The sequence below is a fragment of the Eulemur rufifrons genome, chromosome 16 (genome assembly GCF_041146395.1).
Source record: "Eulemur rufifrons isolate Redbay chromosome 16, OSU_ERuf_1, whole genome shotgun sequence".
NCBI classification, from domain to species: Eukaryota; Metazoa; Chordata; class Mammalia; order Primates; family Lemuridae; genus Eulemur; species Eulemur rufifrons.
Window position 1 is genome coordinate 58,085,035 of NC_090998.1, and position 6,012 is coordinate 58,091,046.

Genomic DNA, 6,012 nt, shown 5'->3' on the forward strand with positions numbered 1-6,012 from the left:
CAACATGAGAGGGGAAGATCTTAAGACAAATATTCAGGTTTCATTATGTAAGACAGGAGAGAACAGAAACCCCTCCAGCCAACTAACTCCACTGATCCCACTGTAAAAGTCAGATAAAAGTGAAAAGAAAGCAAAGCTTTGAAAGATGGTGATGGAAAACCGAGAAGGAAAAAACAGCTGTGGTTTCCTTTGTGGCCTGTGTGGAGCGAGGATTTAGAATACTGTATGGACATTACCCCTTGCAGGGAAGCAGCTTAAATGCTGCTTCTTTTATATTCTTGAGTCAGCATCATAGAAAGCTATAGAAACTGAGCACTACATCACCATTGGAAATGTGGATTGATCTCATTAAACCACACTGTGACTGTTATTAATAGAATGACATACTCGCCAAAGTTTAGTATCTGAACAAGTTCATTCTTTTAAAGTCTAATATAAGGATTTTGTAAACTATTTTTCACAATCAAAAAGTAATATATTCATAAACACAATTCCTCTGCTGTAGATTAAAAGATGGCTGCAATTTCTCAGCCCACCCTATAGGTTTGCCCCTTAATAATGTGACTTTGCAACTTCTCCCATCAAGTCTGTTTCTCCAGCCCTTGAATCTGTGCTGGCTTTGTAACTTGCTTTGGCCAAGAGAATGTAGTAGAAGTGACAGAGTACCAGTTCCAAACCTGGGCTTCAAAAGGTCTGGCACGCTTCTGTGTGCACTCTCTCTCTCTCCCTTTCCCTCTCCCTCTTTCTTGGAACTCTGCCTCCATACTGTGGGAATAAGTCTTATAATAGCTAGTTGGCATCCTGATGAGAGACATATATAACATCTACACGCACACACATACACACGCACATCCCTTCAGTACAATAAGAAACTGTATTAGAAACTAACTCAGAGAACATTATTATTGTGGAGGACAACACCCAAAAGAAATAAAGTGCCTCTCAAACACCTGAACTTCTCATCCCTGCCCCCAGATGATATTTAGCTGATCCCCCAAAACAGAGCTGCCTTCCTCTTATTCATCTGTCCAGAACTGTCCAGCTGAACATAGTCCTAATGCACTGACCCCCAGAATCAGGAGCTAAATAAAATACTATATCTAACCTATTAAGTTTTGGAATGATTTGTTATATAGGAATATATTACTGATTCGTCCTCTAAGTTTCCTTCATCTGAAAAGTAAAAAATGTGCATCTACATGGCTGCCCTCTTAACAATAACTAACACTTATATCACATATTGTGAATTCTAAAAGAAAACCAGTATCTGGTGTATATTTTATTCATTTCATAAATTTTTGAGAGGCATTATTTTACAGTGGTTAATTTCATAGGCCTTTGAGCCAAGTAAAACTGAATTCATCTTCCGAATGTTGTTCACTGTGTATCTGTCCTGGAGAAAGTTCACAACTCCTTGAGCCCCAATTTTCTATTCTAGAATGAATTTGATAACCCTCTAGTAGCAATGGGGATTAAATGACATAAGGCCTATAAAGCACTTGGGAAATTTTCCAGAGCATTGTAGGTTTCTACTAATTGGTGTTTTGTTATTATCAAATGAGGAAAAGTCTCACTCCCAAATCACATATTTAATAATTGGCAGAAGCAAAACCATAGTCCACATCCTCTGAAGGCAACCCTAATTTCTATCTGTTATACCGTGTAGCCTTGAACAGAGGTCAAAACTAGCTCAAATGTTGGCTATTTCATAGAAATGTAATGAAACTGAAGTTCTAGAATTCTTATAATAAATCTTCATTCCTCTCAAATTATTTTTACTTAAAAGTATATGTATTAATCACATTTTAAAGACCCATTTTATTGTGTTAGGTCATTCTGTGCTGCTATCAAAGAATACCTGAGACTAGGTAATTTCTAAAGAACAGAAATTTATTCTCTCACAGTTCTGGGGGCTGGGAATCACAAGATGAAAGTGCTGGCATCTGGTGTGGGTTTTCTTACTACATCCTCAAATGGTGGAAGGCAGAAGCACAAAAGAGGGACAAATTCTGTATTCTCACATGGCAGAAGGGCAAAAAGAGAAAGAGAACCCACTCTTGAAAGCTTTTTTTATAAGAGCATTATTCCATTCATAAAGGTGGAGCACTCACAACCTAAATACGTCACAGCCCTTACCTTCCGACACCGCCACAGTGGGGTCAAGCTTCCAACACAAGAATTTGAGAGAACTCATTCATACCATAGCATTTACGAAATACACTTTTTCCTGCCCAAACTGCTTATAATTGACCCTTGAACAATGCAGGGCTTAGGGACACAACCCCCCCCCCCACAATGGAAAATTTGAGTTATAACTTTTAACTCCCCCAAACCTTTACTAACAGCCTATTATTTACTGGAAGCCTTACCGATATTATAACCAGTTGATTAACACATATTTTTGGATATTATATATATTATATACTGAATTCTTTCAATAAAGTAAGCTAGAGAAAGGAAAATGTTATTAAGAAAATCATAAGGAAGAGAAAATATATTTACTATTCATTAAATGGAAGTGGATCATCATAAACATCTTCATCCTCATCATATTCTACTGAATAGGTTGAGAAGGAAGAGAAAGAGGAGGGGTTGGTCTTGCTGTCTCTGGGGTGTCAAAGGTGGAAGAAAATTCATGTATAAGTGGACCTTCATAATTCAAACCTGTGTTATTCAACTGTACTTGTGATAATTATGATAAAATAAACCTACATATGAGGAATTCATGGACTACTAATTTTACAACTTGACCATTTGATTTGTAAGAAATACACATTTACATTGGTTGTTAAGAGCCAGGGGCTCTGCATAAATATCTAGCACAGCAACTTAGATATTTAGCAATTTGCTTACTGTATATTTGGATAATTAATGTGCAATAGTGCTGTAAAAAGGCATTTTAGATTGAAGGAAGAGAAAAAATTTCCATAAATATAAGATGATGTGAACTGATAAGCATTAAAAGCAGGAGTTGAAAATAGCCTTCTTGTGATGAAAAATTCTCTGTCATAGTCTTCTGTGCTAGTCATTCATTTAAATAGATGAAGATAGATGAAAAGGGGATAGATAGATAGATAAACTTTAGCAAATGGAGCAGCCCGTGATTAATACCACACTATTTGAAGTCATTATAACTTACAAAGGGGCAATGATGAGTTTTTCATGGGGTGACTGCCCTACCACTACGGGTTATATTATTGGCAGGTATCAATAAAATGCATTCTGCTTTATTAGTCTTGTTCCTCAATAGAGCGTAGATGCTCACTAAGACACTTGATTAAAATTTTATAATCTGTGTTTTTAGTACTTTCCTTCCTTCTGCTACTAATAATTTCTACTACAAATTATTTCATTATTTATAGAATAAGTGTATGACTTACTCTACTAAGTTATACACTCTTATAGATCTTCTATCTTTACATTTTCTTTATAACCTCTCAGCCATAAGTGAGTTCTATATTTTGAATTACATCACACTCCTCTGAAAAGGTTTTTAAATGCAAAAGGCTTCTCTCTGAGATTCTGTTTTAGTAAAATTTGGTGCAAAAAAATTGTAAATCTGTGTTTTTAAAAAGTATCCTACATTTTATGAAACATTGTCTATAGGAAACTGTATTGAAAAAAATATTTATAAAAATATGACAAGACATTAGCTGAACATACCATCTGCAGAATATATTAGGAAGGAGTGAGGCAGAAAGAGAACTGTTTATTATGGACAAACTATAATGCCAGGCATTACACTTTATATATATATGTATATATATATATTATTTTATTATTCATTACTGTAGGTCTACCAAGAAAGTATTGGAATATTCATTATTTTTATACTTGGCAAAAGGATTGTCAGAGTAATGAAAAGTATTATTGTAATTGCAGCTGTCAAAATGTAATTACTGCAGTGCAAAATAAAATTCCAAGAGCTTTAGATTTTACTCACTTAGTCTTCAACCTATCATTTTTACCAGCATTTAACTGATAAGGAGGCTGAGACTGAAATTGTAAAATAACATGCCCAAGTTCACACAGCTAATTAGAAACAACTGGTAGCATTCAAACTCACAGGTATTTAATTCTAATTCCTGTCTTGATCATAGAGTAAATGGTAGAGCCATTATTTGAACATATGTAGAACCATGATTTCTATGGAAAATATAAAATAATAGATATAACAAAAAATAAATACCAAACTTCATGTATCTCAATTCTCTAGTGAATTGAAAACTCATTATCAAAATAGAGGTCTATCATAGCTCTATCTCAGAGCTCTATCTCCTCCCTCTGCTTAATAACCAGCATATGGTAAAAGCAGAATCAAAATAGGCAAGTAAAGTGGATTATCAAAAAAAAGAACCGTTGTTTGAATTTGTTTAGTATAAAAGGAGAATAATGGAAACTGTAAGTTACAGATATTGTTCTGCAAAAGGTTGAGAGTAATCAGGTTGATTTCCTCAGGAAATAAAAGTAAGAGCTCCAGGAATGAGGAAGCTGAAAGAGACTTGCAATACGACTAAAGCATGTCTAAGCACACCAGTTTAGTTTCATTATTTAGAAAAACATCTAGACAGGTGGAAAAGCAGGCTTTTCTGTAAAGCTACTATATGCAGCTTTCAAACGGAATCAAGGGAAGTAAAAATAACATCAGGGCAAAGAAGTAGTTCTAAAGAGAAACCATATTGAGGTGCACATTATTGAAATTCTTCTCCTTTAGCCAGACCACAGAAACTTGCTTTTCAATTTTATTTTTATTTATTTTTTTAAAGAAATTGGATTATGGGATAGCATAGAATATCATGTGGTTTGGGGAATGGAAATGAAAAATAATATAAAACTCCAATATGGATTAGCATGACAAAACAACTCCTCAAAGAAAATGTTAAACCACACACTGAAATACACAGTGAATTGTTTCCAAGAGATATAAAGCACTTTTCAAACTTCTGCTAGAAAAAAAAATCAATTTTAATACTATATTTAGATACATAAATTTAAAAAGTTCAGTGTTCTCTAAATGTCCTGAATCTCTTTATCGTCATACTTAAATCTGGACATTTAATTAAACAAATTTAAGAGCTTCTTTAGTTGGTACTATGATCTGAGTGTGTCCCCCAAAATTCATATGTTGAAATTTAACCGCCAGTGTGATAGTATTAAAAAGTGGTTCATTTAGAAGGTGATTAATGATTAATTCAGGAGGATGGAGTTCTCATGGATGGAATTAGGGCTCTTATAAAAGGGGTTGAGGGAATAGGTTTTGCTTCCTACTCACCCTTCAAATCTCAGTTGGAGCATCATTACTTCCTCCAAAGCTTCCTTGATACTTAAATTGCCTGAAATCAAACCTTTATTAATTGGAGTAAATAAGACTTGAATCCAGATGTTTTGCCTGCAAAGGTTGTCTTTTTCAGTAATATTTGTGTTGAGTTTTGTTGAATGTTGCAGGTGATATGGAAGAAATTATTCTTTATGAGTCTGAGTTTCCATAAGTGAGAATTTTAGATATTGGATTCCTATTCTGTTGGATTTATGATGTTTCAATCTTACTCATTCACAATGTAATAATCCTGTGCATTCAGCTCTGCTTCATTTTCTACAGAATTCTAAATGTTGTGTTTCTTTGGATAATTATAAAGTTACTAATATACAATAAGTTTACAAAGCTAAAAGGTTGTAATAGATATTTAGAGGTTTATAGATCAACAAAGAAATGATAAATGTTTAATGTGATGGAAAAAAATATCCTCCTGATTTTTTAATTAATTTTGTGACATTACTTTCCAGTTAATGTCCTGTTATAGTAATAGTCCTCCATATTTAAAAAAAAAAAAAAGGAAAAAAATATTCCTAAATGTAAAAGATTTTCTCCGTCCGCTTCTTACCTGAAGCACGTTGGAATCCCAAAGCCTCTTCTTCTTGAACTTTCCCTGCTCCTTTCTATCCAAGCTGATGTAATTCCCTTAAATCCTTGTGTATCCAATTATAATCCACTCCATTAAACAAAAGACATGG